The sequence below is a fragment of the Silene latifolia genome, chromosome 8, assembly GCF_048544455.1.
Source record: "Silene latifolia isolate original U9 population chromosome 8, ASM4854445v1, whole genome shotgun sequence".
Lineage (NCBI taxonomy): Eukaryota > Viridiplantae > Streptophyta > Magnoliopsida > Caryophyllales > Caryophyllaceae > Silene > Silene latifolia.
Window position 1 is genome coordinate 72,515,115 of NC_133533.1, and position 16,543 is coordinate 72,531,657.

Genomic DNA, 16,543 nt, shown 5'->3' on the forward strand with positions numbered 1-16,543 from the left:
TATAATTATAATAATAATAATAATAATAATAATAACAATAATAAAATTCCGGCTCTCTCTCTTATTTCTCTCTCTACAAACCTCTCAAATCTGCGATTGCGATAGGATAGCTTCTCCTTTACGCAACGATGGCCAGGGGCCGGCCGCCGAAGGCAACAGGGCCTCCTATCCCTGCTGCTTCTGTGGATAATTCACAAGTCTCAATTGAGGATGAGACCGAAGTTTCTGGGCCCACTCCGGTGCAATTGGCGGATTATGTGGCTGCGGCAGCTGGTGTTGCAAAAGGGAAAACTGTTGTTACTCCAACTCCGGTCATTCATGGGGAAGCGTCTGGTTCAAAGCAACCTGCTCCGTCTAAAAAGACTTTCTCTCAGGTGTTGAAAAACTCGTCTAAAGGTATGAGCCTCTCTTTTGTGCCTGTGGTTGATTCTTCGGTTACCATTGAGGAGGATGATATTGTTAAGGAGGTTGAGTATTGGCAAACCACTTTAGTTGGTACTTTGCTGGGGAGGCAGTCTACTCTTGCCCAGATTGAAACCCTAGTTTCTAAGTCCTGGACTCATATCACCACCCCGGAAGTCCTTTACTTTGCTAAGGGTTGGTACTATTTCCGGTTTGCGTGTGCTGAGGATATGGAAAAAATTAGGTCAGATTCCTGGAATGTTAATGGGTTTCCTCTAGTCTTCAAACCCTGGAGCCCTACGGTGATTGATGAACTATCAATTACTCATGTGCCTGTTTGGGTCTTGTTTCCCAATCTTGATCCCTGTTTTTGGTCCAATTCAGGATTAAGTAAGGTGGCTAGTGCTGTTGGTAACCCTATTTGTGCGGATGAATACACTACAAACAAGAGTAAATTGGCTTTTGCTAGGATTTTGGTAGATGTAGACCTATCAAAGGAACTACCAAAGGCTATCCAAATCAATTCTCCTTACAGAGGTACTTTGTTGCAGAAGGTAGAGTATGAATGGATCCCTCATTTTTGTACAGCTTGCAAAAGAGTGGGACATACAAAGGACAGATGCAATCCAGCTGGGAAGGCTAAACCTAAACCTGTTTTTCGTGCTAAGAAGCCTGCTCAGGCTGAACCAGTGGCTGATAGTGGAAAGAAGAAGGCTCATTCTCCTGTTCAGACTCAGGCTAAAAGCTCTGTGGCAACTAATCTGGCTAACAGATTCTCTGTCCTTCAGAATGATCCCATTTTGGAGCCAGTTACAGGGGAGACTAGTGGATTGGTGACTGTTTCTGACCATGGCTCAGATAAACTCTCAGTTTCTGACCATGGCTCTGATGTTCTTTCTGTTTCTGACATTGAGGAAACTTTGGTTATTGAGGTGGATCCTGGTGGGGTAGTCCCTTCCCATGATTCTGACATCTTGGAACATTAGGGGTCTTAATGACCCTCTTAAGCAACAAGAAGCACTTAGTTTCTTGTTGGCTAATAAAGTGGATTGTGGGGCTTTTATTGAGACTCATGTTAAGAATAATGCCCTTAGGAATGTTAGAAATAAATTTTCTGCTTTTCAGTTGGTTCATAATAATGATATTCACTATCATGGGAGGATTTGGATTTTCTGGAATCCTACTGTGGTTTCTCTGACTGTTCTTGGTAAATCTGCCCAGCATATTCACTGTGCTCTCCTTCACCATGCTACACAGAGGCATATGGAGGTGACTTTTGTCTATGCTTTTAATGTAAGAAATGATAGGAAAGAGTTGTGGAGGCAACTTCAGCTTATCTCTGCTAATGTTGCTGCACCTTGGATTTGTTTAGGGGACTTTAATGTAGTCCTTAAAATGGAGGAAAGGTTGGGTAGTGATCATATTCATCTTGCTGATATGCAGGAGTTTGGGCAGTGTTTGGATTCTTGTGGGCTTGCTGATCATCCTGCCACTGGATGTCAGTTTACTTGGAATAATAAACAGGGCAATGAGCTTAGATGGGCTAAGTTAGATAGAATTCTTGCTTCTCAGCAGTGGTTCTGCAGCTTCCCTTCTACTGCTTCTTTTCTGAATGCTGGTATTTCTGACCACTCCCCTTGCCTTGTTAAACTTGCAGATAACAGTCATATCAGGAGGAACTTCAGGTATCTGAATTGTTGGGCTCTTTCTCCCTCTTTTCATGCCTGTGTTCAGTCTGGGTGGTCTCAGTGTTACTCGGGGGGAAAAATTAACACTTTATTCCAGAAGCTTAAAAGATTGAAGGGGGTTTTGAAAGAGATTCATGTTTCCTCTTTCACTAACCTTCCAGCTAGGGTTTCTGAAGCTCAGCAGGCTCTTCTCTCTTGTCAAGATCAGCTTCAAGTTTCTCCTATGGACCCTCTTCTTCATGCTAAGGAAAAGGAGCTTTTGACTGAGTACCTTTTGATTAAGAAAGCTGAGCTTCAAGCTCTTTCCCAGAGAGCTAAAGTTCATGAGCTGCAATCTGATGATCTTGGTACCAGATTTTTCTATGCTAGGATTGCTACTAGGAAGGCTAGAAACAACATTGGGAGTATTCTGGATGATTCTGGGAGATTATGTACTGGTACTCAGGAGGTTGCTCAGGGGTTCGTCTCCTACTATGAGTCTTTGCTGGGTGCTTCAAGTCATGTTTTGCCCTTGCCTAAGGATCTGTTTGAGAGTAATCTTGTACCTACTGAGAGCTGTGTGGACCTGGTTAGGCCTGTGCTTCTTAGGGAAATACTGGATGCTCTTAAATCTATTGATAGGAACAAGAGTCCAGGCATAGATGGTTATTCCTCTGGGTTTTTCTTAGATGCCTGGGCTGAGGTGGGTCCTGATTTTAAAGCTGCTGTCCTAGAATTCTTCCAAACTGGTGTGATGCCTAGAGCTGCAAACTCTACTATGCTTGTGCTTATTCCTAAGTTGGACACCCCTTCTACTGTTAGGGATTTTAGACCCATAGCTTGTTGCACAACTTTTTACAAGGTGGTTTCTAAAATTCTTGCTAACAGACTGAAGATTACTCTTGACTCTGTCATTGGGCCTGAACAAGCTGCTTTTGTGGCTGAGAGGGATATTTTTGACAATACTATGGTTGCTCATGAGCTAGTTTCTAAATATGGCAGATCACTTCTCACACCTAGATGCCTCCTTAAAGTGGACATCAGGAAGGCTTTTGACTCTGTTAATTGGGATTTTCTGAGGAACTGTTTGTTGATGATGAAGTATCCTCCTCTTTTTGTGGATTGGATCATGGCCTGTGTTTCTTCTCCACATTATTCCCTTCATATTAATGGTGGTTTGGAAGGTTACTTCCCTGGTAAACGAGGACTTAGGCAGGGAGATCCTCTTTTCCCCTATCTTTTTGTTATTTGCATGGAAGTTTTGTCAAGGATTTTAAGAAGGCTACCACATTTTGATAATTTTTCCTATCATCCTAAGTGTGTTCAACTCAAGCTTACACATCTTATATTTGCAGATGATTTATTAGTTTTTACTAGAGGGGACTTGCCCTCTGTTGCTGCTGTGGCATCTTGTTTGGAGTATTTTGATAGGCTCTCAGGGCTGCAGGCTAATCCTTCTAAGACTTGTCTTTATTTTGGGGGGGTTGCCTCTACTCTTAAAGCTGAAATCCTTGCTGCTACTGGTTTTTGTGCTGGTGATTTCCCTTTTAGGTACTTGGGGCTGCCTTTGTTTAATGCTAGAATTACTAAGGACATGTACCAGCTTCTCTTGGATAAAATAAAGGACAAGATCATGCATTGGGCAAACAAGAATCTGAGCTATGCAGGTAAGACTCAGTTGATTAATTCTGTTATTTTTGGGCTCAATAATTTTTGGGGGGCTAGTGTGCTTCTACCAAAAGGGATTGCAAAGAAAATTAGGAAGCTGTGTAAAGATTTCCTTTGGGGGATTGAAGAGGGTAGTAGGAGACATGTTTTCATGAGTTGGCAGCTTCTATGTACTCCTAAGGTGGAAGGAGGCATGGGCATAAAAGAGGTTCTCAGTTGGAATGCTGCTCAGATGACTAAATGGGTCTGGAAGCTTCTGTTTAGACCTGGTTGTTTATGGTCTCGATGGGTAACCCAGTATATCCTCAAAGGGAGGGATATATGGCATGCTCAATCAAGCACCTCCCTTTCTTGGTATTGGAATAATGTGATTAAAATGAAGGATTTGCTGTTGGATATTTCTGGTGGACCTGAGCAGGCTCTTGCTCTTTTAGTCAGGTGTACTGTTAGGCAGAGGTTTGATGTCTCTCAGATTTATGAGCTCCTTCGACCTCATAGCAGTGCAGTTTCCTGGGCTCCCTTGGTGTATGACAAAGGCTGCCATCCTAAGCACTCATTTATTGGGATGTTAGCTATGCAGGATAAGCTCCCTTCTATTGATAAGCTTATTTCTCGTGGGATTATGATGATTAATAGGTGTTCTCTGTGTCTAAGACAATGTGAAAGCATTTCTCATTTGTTCTTTACCTGTGAGTTCTCAGCTCAGGTCTGGGGAATTGTTGCTGCTAGGTTGCAGATTCAGGGTGTTATTTTTGATCTTCATGCTACTGTCAACATTCTTCTTACTGCTAGGAGGAATCGTCTTCATAATGCTGGTCTGTTGGCTTCCATTTACTATATTTGGAAGGAACGTAATTCTCGTATCTTTCAGGGGATTGCATCCTCTCCGGAGGATCTTAGCTCTAAAATTGTTTGTATGGTCACTAGACGGCTAGGGGTGTAGCTGTTAGTTGGTTTTGTTTATTGGTTTTCTTGTTGTTTTTCATGTTTTCTCTATCTTAGGGGGCCGTTTTGGTCTCTTTTGTAGGAAAGAGTGGCATGGGTCTTGTAATTCATTCTTATGTTATGAAATAAAAAGATCCAAACTTTTCTGCAAAAAAAAATAATAATGCCATGAAAATTTGCGTTGACTATTGATAATTTGGAATCATCCATAATGTTATGCTTAAACTTTGTTCCAGTACATCATTATGTGATGATTAAAATTTGAACCGGTGCAATCCAAGATGTGATACGCTCATCAAATGATAAGGATGCGGCGCGAAAACCACCTTCTTCCCCCACCCTTGCGACCAAACGTCTCCCTCCTCACCACCGACACCACATTCCAATTGAAAACCCTAATTGAAAATTTTAACTCCTAATTAAAAAAACAATTAAATCGACTTAATATACTACAAACTATTTAATTTGTTGATAGAACAAAAGAATTAGTTGTTTAATGTGAAAATTAATATCCAAAATTGAAGTATTTGGGAGTAATTTGATTATATTTTAGGGGGAAAAAAGAGAGAAAATTAAATTAGATAGCTTTGTTATGGAAAAGGATAGTATTTGGAAACTTTATGGCAAAAAGTCCATGAAAAAGTAAAACTTGTTCATGAAAGAGCAATGATGTACTTAAATGTTAAGAGAAGATTCTATTATATGGCCCACTGCTACCACGTGTCACCTTGTTACTCGTAGTGTATGAAAGATTTTACACATTTAGTGTAACCGTAGCCTTTTCGTATTCGATATCATATATACTCCGGCCTATTCATTATATTATTTCGTCTCATTTGGATTTTTAGATTAATGAAATAAATTTGGACACACAGAACACAAAATTTTATCTGTAATTGAATTTGGACCACACCAAAATTTCAAAACAAAAAAAAGGAAGAAAAGCCGAATAAATCAAATAAAAAATAGGAAATAATACATTGAATATGGGGGAGTATGCCGTATATCAATTTGCTTGTTATAATAAAAAAAATGTTAATATCTTTATATCTATGTGTTTTTATTTTTAGGTCTTTGAGTTACTTTTATACAATGTTTTCCTTTTAAATATTTTGTGTATTTGTAACTGATAATATTATCATTGATACTTCAAAATTATTATTCAAGTAAGACTTTATAAACCGAAAGAATTAAGGAAGAGGTAAACTTGTGAATTTGTTTTGTACCATGGTTTACATATTTTTGTCATGTTGGATTGAGGGTAAAAGGGGGTAAATTATACCATGCACCCAGGAGTATGGTGCATGGTACACTCTCCTTTTTAATTTTTTTTTATAATAAATAAATCTTAAATATAATAAATTAGAAAATAATAAAAAATATATCATTATTCATAATTTTTATTTCTCTACAAATAGAGATCATATTTGATATATTTTTATTTTTATTTTTATTTTTTTCTCACATATTCACTCACAAAATTGACATATTCATACCATATCACATAATTATTTTTATTCCTTTAAATTATTTTGTATTATGCGGTTTTGATATGGATTAAAGCGTTCATGATTATTGTTCAATATATTTGAACAAATAAAGTCATATTCACTAAACTGAAAGTGAATATAATAGAACCATGCGATGAATATCACAATAAATAATACACATATTCATCAAACTACACTAACATATTCACTAAAGTGCAAATGAATATGATAGTGTCATATAATGAATATCGTACTATAAAGCACATATTCATTAAACAACATTGTCATATTCACTAAACTTAAAATGAATATAATAGTGATATTGTGAAAGTAACACTACGTAACACTTAAACTGAATATGACAGCGGTAATTTTCTTAAAAGTGGAAGATAAATTTTTGTTTTAAAACAAAATAAAAATAATAATAATAATAATAAAGAGGAAGTTGAGGATGAGTGGGGAGTGGGGAGTGGGGGAGTTGGAGGGAGTATGGAGTATCCTACACATGGGTGTAGGATATAAGAATTGGTAAAAGGGGGCAATAAACATGAGAGTGATATAGGAGTGGAGATCTTCTGTCCCATTTGGTGTCCCAATGTGTGTGCCATTCTCTGCCCTGGTAATGATTAAGGGAGTAAAACATTTTCTCAGTAATCATTACCCTTATATGTCCAAGCCTATTATCAAGAAATTCATTACCCACATAATTAATTTCCCCGGTAGTTATCACCCAATTAAAATTTATCCCGGATTATTCCATGGATTCCAGGTAAATCCTAAATGAATACCTTTGTCTTAATAGTAAAACGAGTCGAATACAATCTTAACTGATCCTTTAAGACAACTTTTTTTATTATTCCCCATACTTTCTGCTTTTATCATATTTATATTTGACTCGTCTTAAATTTAAACATAGAAACATATCTTAACTAAGAAATATGCCTCGTTTTAATAGAGGTCCATTTTATTATTTCGACCCTTCCTATTCTAGGGACTTTTGTTTTATTCATATTTGATCCGTTTTAACCTTAAGACGAGTGTAATAATGATAAACTTGTTTTAAATACTCCGTAATATTTTGAGCTCACTGCAAGGGAGGTCCGTTTATTATTTTTGACCCTTTTTATTGAGGGCTGATTTTCATCGACGACGTTTTAAAAAAAAAAAGACGATAACTACCCTTGCACTCATCCACCACTTTCTCTCTCTAAAAAATTTCCTCTCAAATTCTACTAAAAATCAACTAAATTAAAAAAAACCAACAACAACAATTAACAAGATTAATTAACATGACGGATCCTGAATCACCGGTACTTAAACAACTTAATCGCTTTATTATTTGGTTAATTTTTATTTTTTTTGCGCACCGTTAAATCTATTCGATAGTTGAACCATGGACAAAACGTTGAGATCCAACGTTCAGCCATGGACCAAACGTTGGAAACCAACGTTTGCCTTGGTCCAAACGTGGGAAACCAACGTTGGCCATGGTCCAAACGTGAGATTCCCACGTTTGGACCATGGCCAAACGTTGGATTCCCACGTTTGGACCATGGCCAACGTTGGGTTCTCATGTTTGGTCCATGGTCGATTGTTGAATCTCAACGTTTGGGCCGTGGTTTTTATCCTCTTCCCCAAATCGACACCAAAACCGCATTAACACCAAAAATCGACTCAAATTCTAATCTATTTCACAAAAAAACATCAACCTAATTACAAACAATAATAAAATTAACATCATACTAACTAATTAACAACAAATTCACAAGAAAAACTAACCTATTTCAAAACTAATTCAATTAAGTTTAATAAAACCTAAGACATAAACTAATTTACAAACTAATTCAATTAAATAACAAAATTAAAGTCATATAATCAATTAACAACAACAATAAGAGAAGGGGAAGGGAAACAAACAAGTAAAAGCAATTATTTAACAAGAATTTAGCTAACTTCAACAAAACAAAAATTGCAAAATGAGACTAGCTTGTTATGGTGGTGGTGGATGTAGTGGTGGTGGTCGTGGGATGGCGGCGTCGTGGGCGTGGTGGTGGCGTGGAGGAATCAAGTGTTGGTGGTGGTGGTTAATTGGTGGTTAGGTTTTTTATTTTTTGGTTTTTTTTGAATTAGAGAGGAAAGTGTGTTTGTTAGTAAGAGAGTAGGGGTAGAGTGTCGTTTTTTGTAATGAAAACATTGTCAATGTTTACTAAAATGTCGTCGATATTTACGAACCGGGTTCTTAATCTAGGGAAGGTCTTTTAAAAAGAGAAGGAATGTTGTTCCCTTTTTATGAAATTTGACGTTGATTTTTGTTAGTTGTTGACAACTAAGAGAATATCTCTCTTCTCATTAGTTCTGAATTTCAACACTATCGAATACGTAACACTTTTTTCTTTTTCTTTTTCTTTCTTATTCTAATACGCGTATACTAAATTACTTACGATCTTTTTGTGGTTTCCACTTGACATTATTCTCTTCCCGAAAACAAATTTTGAGGCCAAAAATCATTTGAGGTCAAGAGTAACTTGGGTATCTTTAGGTGGCCATTTATATTGTCTTCTACTTTTGACATACTAAACCAATTGAAAATACGATTCGGCTCCAAAATGCAGGGCCGTCTCTGAGATTTCGGAGGCCATGTTTAAAACTTTATCACGAGATCCATCTTATCGCACTAAGTTATAACTTTAGTGGAAATATCGACATTTATCCATTTTGTTTAAGTATACAATTAATCTTATTCTAGTTGATGATATGAATAGTTGTTTTATATAAATAAATTTCAAAGAATTTTCATTTTAGTTATGCATATATGTAGAAATTAATAACAGAATTTGAGTTTATTGTCATGGTCATATATGCACACACTATAAAATATAACGAGCCCATAAGAGTAATATTTTCAAATTGCCCAAGACAATATTAAAATAAATTTTTTACGTACAAAAATAATTTGGACGGTTAATATATTATACAACCAGTTGTATATACAACTTATTTAATGTAGTTGAGTTTCGTTACAAATTTGTCGAGCTTTATTAACAACATTATCGAGCTATGTTACAAAGTTACTGAACTTAAAATAATTATTAAACTCAATAACTTCGTAATATAGCTCAATAACTTGTAAAATTGCTCAGCAATTTTATGTAAGATCTCAACAACTTTGAGATGGTTGTACAATGCTATTATACACCTGGTTGTAGGATAATATTTGTGTAATTTGGAGCCAATAGTTTTACCATTGATATTAAAAAAGGAAAAAATAAAACCCAAATAAAGGCCTAACAATGACAAGAGAAGGTAACAAACTAATAACACTTAAAACCCAGCAAAGAAATATTTTCGTGGTTGTGGGCCCACGCACAAAAAATAAAACAAAAGTTATCTCTATGGTAGTCGAACGCGGGCCAACTTTGTGGATTAGGTGTGTTAACGAGCCGAGCCGAGCCCGAGCTTGGCCTTGCTCGGCTTGTGCTCAAGAACCAAAACTCGAGCTCGAACCGATCTCGAGCTTACCTGAGCTTGAAAAAAATACGCTCGTTATAAAGCCTGCGAGCTTTAACGCGTGCTCGAGCCAAACTCGAGCCCAAATCGGGCCTATATAAAACTGTTTATTTTTTTATTATTTTTTCTTTTGATATTTTCAATAACAAGGCTTGAAGTTTATATGTAAAAAAATTTGGCAAATCCGCGAGACATTTGATATGTGTGATATAAAAATATAATCATGATAAAATATTTTTATAAAATATGAGCAATATCTTATGTAATCACACAAGTTCGAGCCGCTCGCGAGCTTTTCGAATCGAGCCAGCCTTTGCTCGGCTTGACTCGTTAAGCTCTCGAGCCGAGCCCGAACCCGAGCCGAGCTCGCATGAGCCAAGCTTTGACTGAGCTTTGACCGAGCCGATCTCGAGTAGCTCGCGAGCTGTCTCATCTCATTAACACCCCCTATTGTGGATTAATCTTGTACAAGCCAGTTTGCCATTACTAAGCTACATTTGTTATCTGTGTCAACATATTTAAGTATTAAAACCAACAAATAAATTGGGCCCCAAAAATTTGGGGGCCCTTGTTCAACTGAACTGGTTGAACACCAGAAACGCTGGCCCTGCCAAAATGGATAAGAATTAGGAAAAACTGGAATAGGAGATGAAGAAGATTATATGTTCTTCTGATGATGATAAACGTTTACAAAACACTCGATATATATACACCAAGTCGACTAACAAAAATAGGAAACAAATATATCTGTTGGCGTCTAATTTAGTTAAGGTACTAAATTTATTATTTTAAAGATATGTCGTATGTGGGCCTGAAAACAAAAGAATAAGGTTAGTGGACCTAACTTAAGTCAATCCAAGATTGAAGACAAACGGAGTCCAAGAATACAAAGAAGTCCAAAAGGAGGAACGCTGGGCTAAAGGGCATGATAAGCACCCATATGAAGCTTCAAGAACACCCTCCCACTAAGGTGTAGTTTTCAAGGAACCGGGTGATGCCTATATATAAGGAGGCATATCATTCAAGCAAAAGACAACTCAAACAATTACAATTACAACTTAGTCTATCTTCAGATTAGTCTCTTAGGCATAGCGTGGATTAGCATTAGAAGTAGAAGGAAGTAGAAGTAGCACGACGAGCCCATTCGATCATGGAGGTAATTAGCCATCTATCCCTTAGTTTGTAATTTAGCATCCAAAAGTACTCTTGTGAAAATTCTAGTTGATGTTGTATTATTGGAATCTTCTTGATATATAAGCATCGTTGGGAATTCCTGTGTTTAAGTTTGAGAATTATATCATTCATTGCCGAGCGCTAAACTATTACAAGTAATTTAACATTGTGTATTAGATTACGCATCTACAACCGTGGCTTAAACCCTTACATTTAAGGGTAGATCACAAAGTGTAGGAGGGTAGCTACGACCTCCAAGGTACCTTAAGATACTAATCTTGTTTCGCACAAACAATATCCCAATCTAATATATCATAATCACAAAAATACAAAGAGTTTACATCGAATAATAAGATACACTTTTAAAATATTCTTTCGCTCCCCCTCAAGTTAGAGCACTTGAGAATTCAATGCCCTACTTGCGTTGAAGATGATCAAACAATTCTCCTCCAAGAGCCTTTGTAAACAAATCCGCAATTTGCTCTTTGCTTCGAACGTGATGCATAGCTATATTATTTTTTTTTACCAAATGTTGAAAAATGAAATGGTAATCAATTTCAATGTGCTTTGTACGGTCACGAAAAACGGGATTTTTCGCTAGTGAAGTGCTGCTTGATTATCGCAATACACTTTCATAGGTTGATTATGCGTGACACCCAACGATGCTAAACACGATTTTATTCATACTAACTCACTGTTTAATGCAGCCATCACCCTATACTCGGTTTCGGCCGTAGTGCGAGCCACTATTCCGTGCTTTTTTGCTTTCCACGAGACGAGTGTATTCCCAAATGCTACAAAATAACCGCTCAAAGAACGTCTCGTTAGTGGAAAACTAGCCCAATCCGAACCCATTATTATATCGTTGACATACACTAAGACGCCTATAAAAACATCGTTTCAGACGAGTGTACTACCAGTAAATAACGAATAACATGCAAGGAATTGAGTAAAATTATACCGTTTCAAGGGCTCGGTTAATTTTGCAAACCAGTTTCTCGAAACTTATTTCAAACCATACATCAACTTTTGTAGTTTGCACACTTGATTATTCTTTCCACTTGAAATCCTTGAGGTAACTTCACATAGATTTCTTCATTTAATTCTTCATGAAGATACACAATATGCACATCTAGTTGATCTATTATCCAATTCTTTATGACTGCCAGTACCAATAAACATCACACTCGTCAATTTAGCAACCGGTGTGTACGTCTCATGATAATCAACCCCTTTGATTTGCATGAAGCATTGTGCAACCAAACGTGCTTTGTACCTTTAATTTCTATTGTTCCACCTGCCTTGTACTTCACTTTATATACCAATTTGTTGCCAATTGGGCGTTTTCCTTCAGGTAAATCAATCACTTTCCATGTCCCATTTAACTCCAAAGCTCATATCTCTTCGCCCATTGCTTCTCGCCAATTCGGGTTTGTGGCTGCCTCAAAAAAGTGATTGGGTTCTTTCACGACATCAACGGCTGCCAAGAAGTTTCTATGGGATAAGGAGAAACAACTAGTAGTTATATAATTTATTATTGGCTATCGCATAATTTTTTGGAGGACGTTGATGGAGTCGGGAAAGCACTTGAGTTGCGGTTTATGACCTGCATAGATTTGCTTATGTAATCCTTTTTCCAACAAGGTTCGAATTTTTGACGAGACCTACGTCTTTGGTTTTCTGTCTCGATAATAATCTGCTCATCAGTCCCCTCCGAAATAACCCATGCATCTTCATTGTTGGCAACATCAACTACTTTTTTTTATGGTAAAGTGTAATACCCGTCATTTTAAGGTTATAGGACCCTTTGTGGGTCTAAGTAGTGAGTCTTCTAAGAAGTGAGTCGGTAAGATGGTCGATCGTATAAGAGTCAACTTTAAACTGTTATATCTAGAGTTTTAGAGCTCCGATGAGGATTGTAACACCTCCTTCTTACCCGGCCAAGGTAATTGAGATATGTTATCTTCTCGGTTTCCCGAGGTAGTGAAATTGGAGTCGCAATTTAGAAACAATTAACATAAATGAAATATTTAGTGGATTACATAACATAAGTGGATAAATGAAACGAATAATACAACTCATGACTACAAGACTAATCTAATCAACTATACTCGACTCGAATGTCATCACGGCTCTTCCCTTCTCCCGCATGCTACCAAAACTAACCTGTAAACAACTGCTCTACATATGATCGAAAATATCATATGGATCGACACAGGCCACCCCGGAAATAGGTGAGATTTACACGGACACAACAAACGTCAGTTTCAATACACAAACATAAGATATGACTCGATAAGTGTAGACGCAACATAATTATGTGAATGGGAATCGACTATGAAATCACCATACCGGTAGTGGGACAGACCCAGACGTACCCATAACCACCAGTGCCAAGGACACGCCCATGATACCACACCTCACACAAAGGTACCGGGACACGTCCAGACGTACCGGGTCCGAAAGCCAACTGGATCCCCTGCCAGACGTCGTGCCTCAACCACACGAGTCCCTTCGTGACTCAAGTCATTAATGTGTACATCCCCCTTGGAGGGGGAAGCTCCAAGGGGTGACCCGAGCGCAAGACGGTTTCCCAACCGTCTTACGTCTCCTCAACAATCAAGTATCAGCACCGAAGACCTCCAACACAACACAACCACAATCATGTGTGACTAATAGAAGGACAACATTTAACATATGACCAAATTCATGAATTCTGTCCCACATACATACTAACCGACTCATGAATGCACTAGTAAGGAAAGACACCCAAATATGCATACACAATATTGAAACCGAGTAGGATAACCTACCTTTTAGCATAATCCATAAGCTAATTGAAATTACCAAGTATCCATCTCATAAAACCGTCTCATCCTACATAAGTCATATAATAACTATCACAAACCACTCTATACAACATAAAATCCCTTATTATTAGTCACTAATTACTCATTTTACATAACTAAATACTAATTAATCTCTCTTAGTAAACCTTAACTCGAGATTAATCATAAGACAAAGAGGAAAAGGTGAGATTTCTACTTACAAAGGTATATCGGGAATTAGGAGAGATGTTCCTCCCTTAATCCAAGCTTGAAGGCCAAGGGAAGGGCATTGGGAGCATTTTAGAGAGAGGGGAGATGTTTTTAGAGTAAGAAAGGGGAAGAAGAAGAATGAAGGGGATATGGTTGGGATAGGATGAAATCCCGAAATATCCTTTCTCGGGTACAGCTCAGCACCACTCGGCCGAGTGACCGGTTCACTCGACCGAGTGGCACTCACTCGGTCGAGTATACCCTTACTCGACCGAATGCCAAATCACTTGGTCCACCTAGAGTTCTACTTGGTCCACTGGAAGTCTACTAGGTCTAGTTCAGGTCTTACTTGGTCTCGTAAGAGGGGTTATCCTATACTTACGAGTACATGGGGGTTCCCTCAGGTGTCCCTAGGTCCTTTGTGGATCCCAAATTATCTGAGTATTACAATTTTCCCTCCTTAAAAATGAACTTCATCCCCGAAGTTTGCCACTCACTCTCTTTCCCAATTATTCCTCGGTGTTCTCTCAAGCTTCATTCTCGATTCTCGTGTGTTCTCTTGCCATCATCACTCTTATTGGTATACACGTATATCCTATCTATCCAAAGTTTCTTGTTCACTCTCGTTACTTTCCCACGTATCGCGCTATTTATTTTCTAAATTTTCCGAGTTCTTACATTCACTCCCCCTAAAAGAGAATTTCGTCCCGAACTTCGCTATAAGTCTCACATGACACTCTCCCGGTAGCCTACTGTTATAGCCAAATGTTGTGTTCTCCAAAGGGTCTTGACTTGTTTTACCATATCTACATGTTATGTGTGGCCAAGGTCGATATCTATTGATGGGGTTTTTATGTGTATAATTACTTTATGTATATACATGTATACGAGTACTCTTCGCGACAAGGCTCAACCACTCTTAATATTCAACATATTATTCGCATATCGTATTGAATCTATAACAACCCGACCCGCCCTCGTCGTAACACAACCCCAATAAGATGAGATGTGTACCTTGGGCCAATTATTTATCCTCACTTGAACCCAAAAGCACAAGGCCTTGTTACTAAGTGGTGGGTGGAAGCCCTTATAAATATATCATAAACCACTCAATTTCCCAATGTGGGACAACTTTCATCTCAACATCTTGGGGTTTATAGATCCGCTACTACTCATACTAGTGTTACATACTCGTTATGTGGCATGTACTAGCCACTATTGTTTGCTTATCCACAACTATTACGGAATGCATGCACCTTTCATGTATTTTATGCCATCCTATAATCATTTGTAGCTTGACTATTTTTGTATACCACCTAAACAAATGACGAGATCATTATGTAAACAATTCATAAAAGTCCATCCTGTGGGGTTACTATGGTCATTCAACTCTTAGTAGGTCGGTATAGCCCAAAATCACGGTCAAACGCGTCATAGATGGTCTAAATTTCATAGAAAGGGTCAACTTCCATGGTACTCGGTCGAATTCGGCAGTTACTCGGCCGAGTAAAAGTCACTCGGTCGAGTGGGAGTCTTTACAGGAGGTTCCCAGGTCTGTCTTTCGGCTTACTTGATCGAGTGAAGGGGTCACTCGGTCGAGTGGACCGCCACTCGGTCATTAATGGCCTCCAAGTCCCCCTGTGGTCGAGCATACATGCAATGGAGTCCAAACGATGTTTACCACACCATTCAATCATACAAGGTCAACTAGTATTGGCCTTATAGCCGGCTTACAACACGAGAATTAAATTGTTCAAAGTTCTAAATGATAAAGAAAAGTCCTAAGGAGTCCAAATCATAAAACCGCCACTACTCGGAGGGCTTCCTCTTCTTGCCAATGTTTGACACCCATTTTGCCCATTTGGAGCGACTCTTCACCGTCTTGCGTCCTCCTTGTGCTTGCACCTCCTCCTTGTCCTCCTCCTCTTCTTCATTTTCCTCCTCTTCTCCTGGTGCCCTACGAGCCGCCTCCTCCCATACTTCATCAAGGTCCATGGCCTCCGCTGCCGCGGATGTTTCCGTCTCACTTCCACCTCCTTGGTAGGTATTGCCATAATAGATCCCGGCATCACCCATAAATGGATCACGCAAGGGTCCTACATCGAAAGGGAGGTGTACTCCCAATCCGTTGGTTGGATACCATAAGCCTTTAAGACTCCGGAGGTGTCTCCGGGTCCACACCAAAAGCTAGGACGGTGGGCGGGTCGTACTCTTTGATTATAGGCCGTCTCGTACATGTCTCTCATCACAAGGTCAGTGTTCACTTGGTGTATGAGGTACGACATGGGATAGTTGGAGTCAAAGGTGGATGGGCCTTGGCCAAAGTTCCCGGCATATGGTGGAGGCATTATCGTTCTAGGCATGGAGTAGGGAAAAGATGTGGGAGCTTGCTCGACGGGAGCACGAGATGAGGGAGGTAACGGAGGTGCATCCCGTTCCTCGGTAGAATCATCTAGGTCAAAGGTAAGGGTACTAGGGATGGTATACCGTTTGGCCTTGGGACGGGGTGATCCCCCCTATAAAGGGGAAGTCAGGGGTAGTTCCTCACCGGCAGGGAGCTTCATATGCCACTCATCATCAACCCTCCAAAAGTAGGTGTTGTCCTTCTCTCCATCCATAACCCAAGACTGAGCCCTCAACCAATTAAGATCAA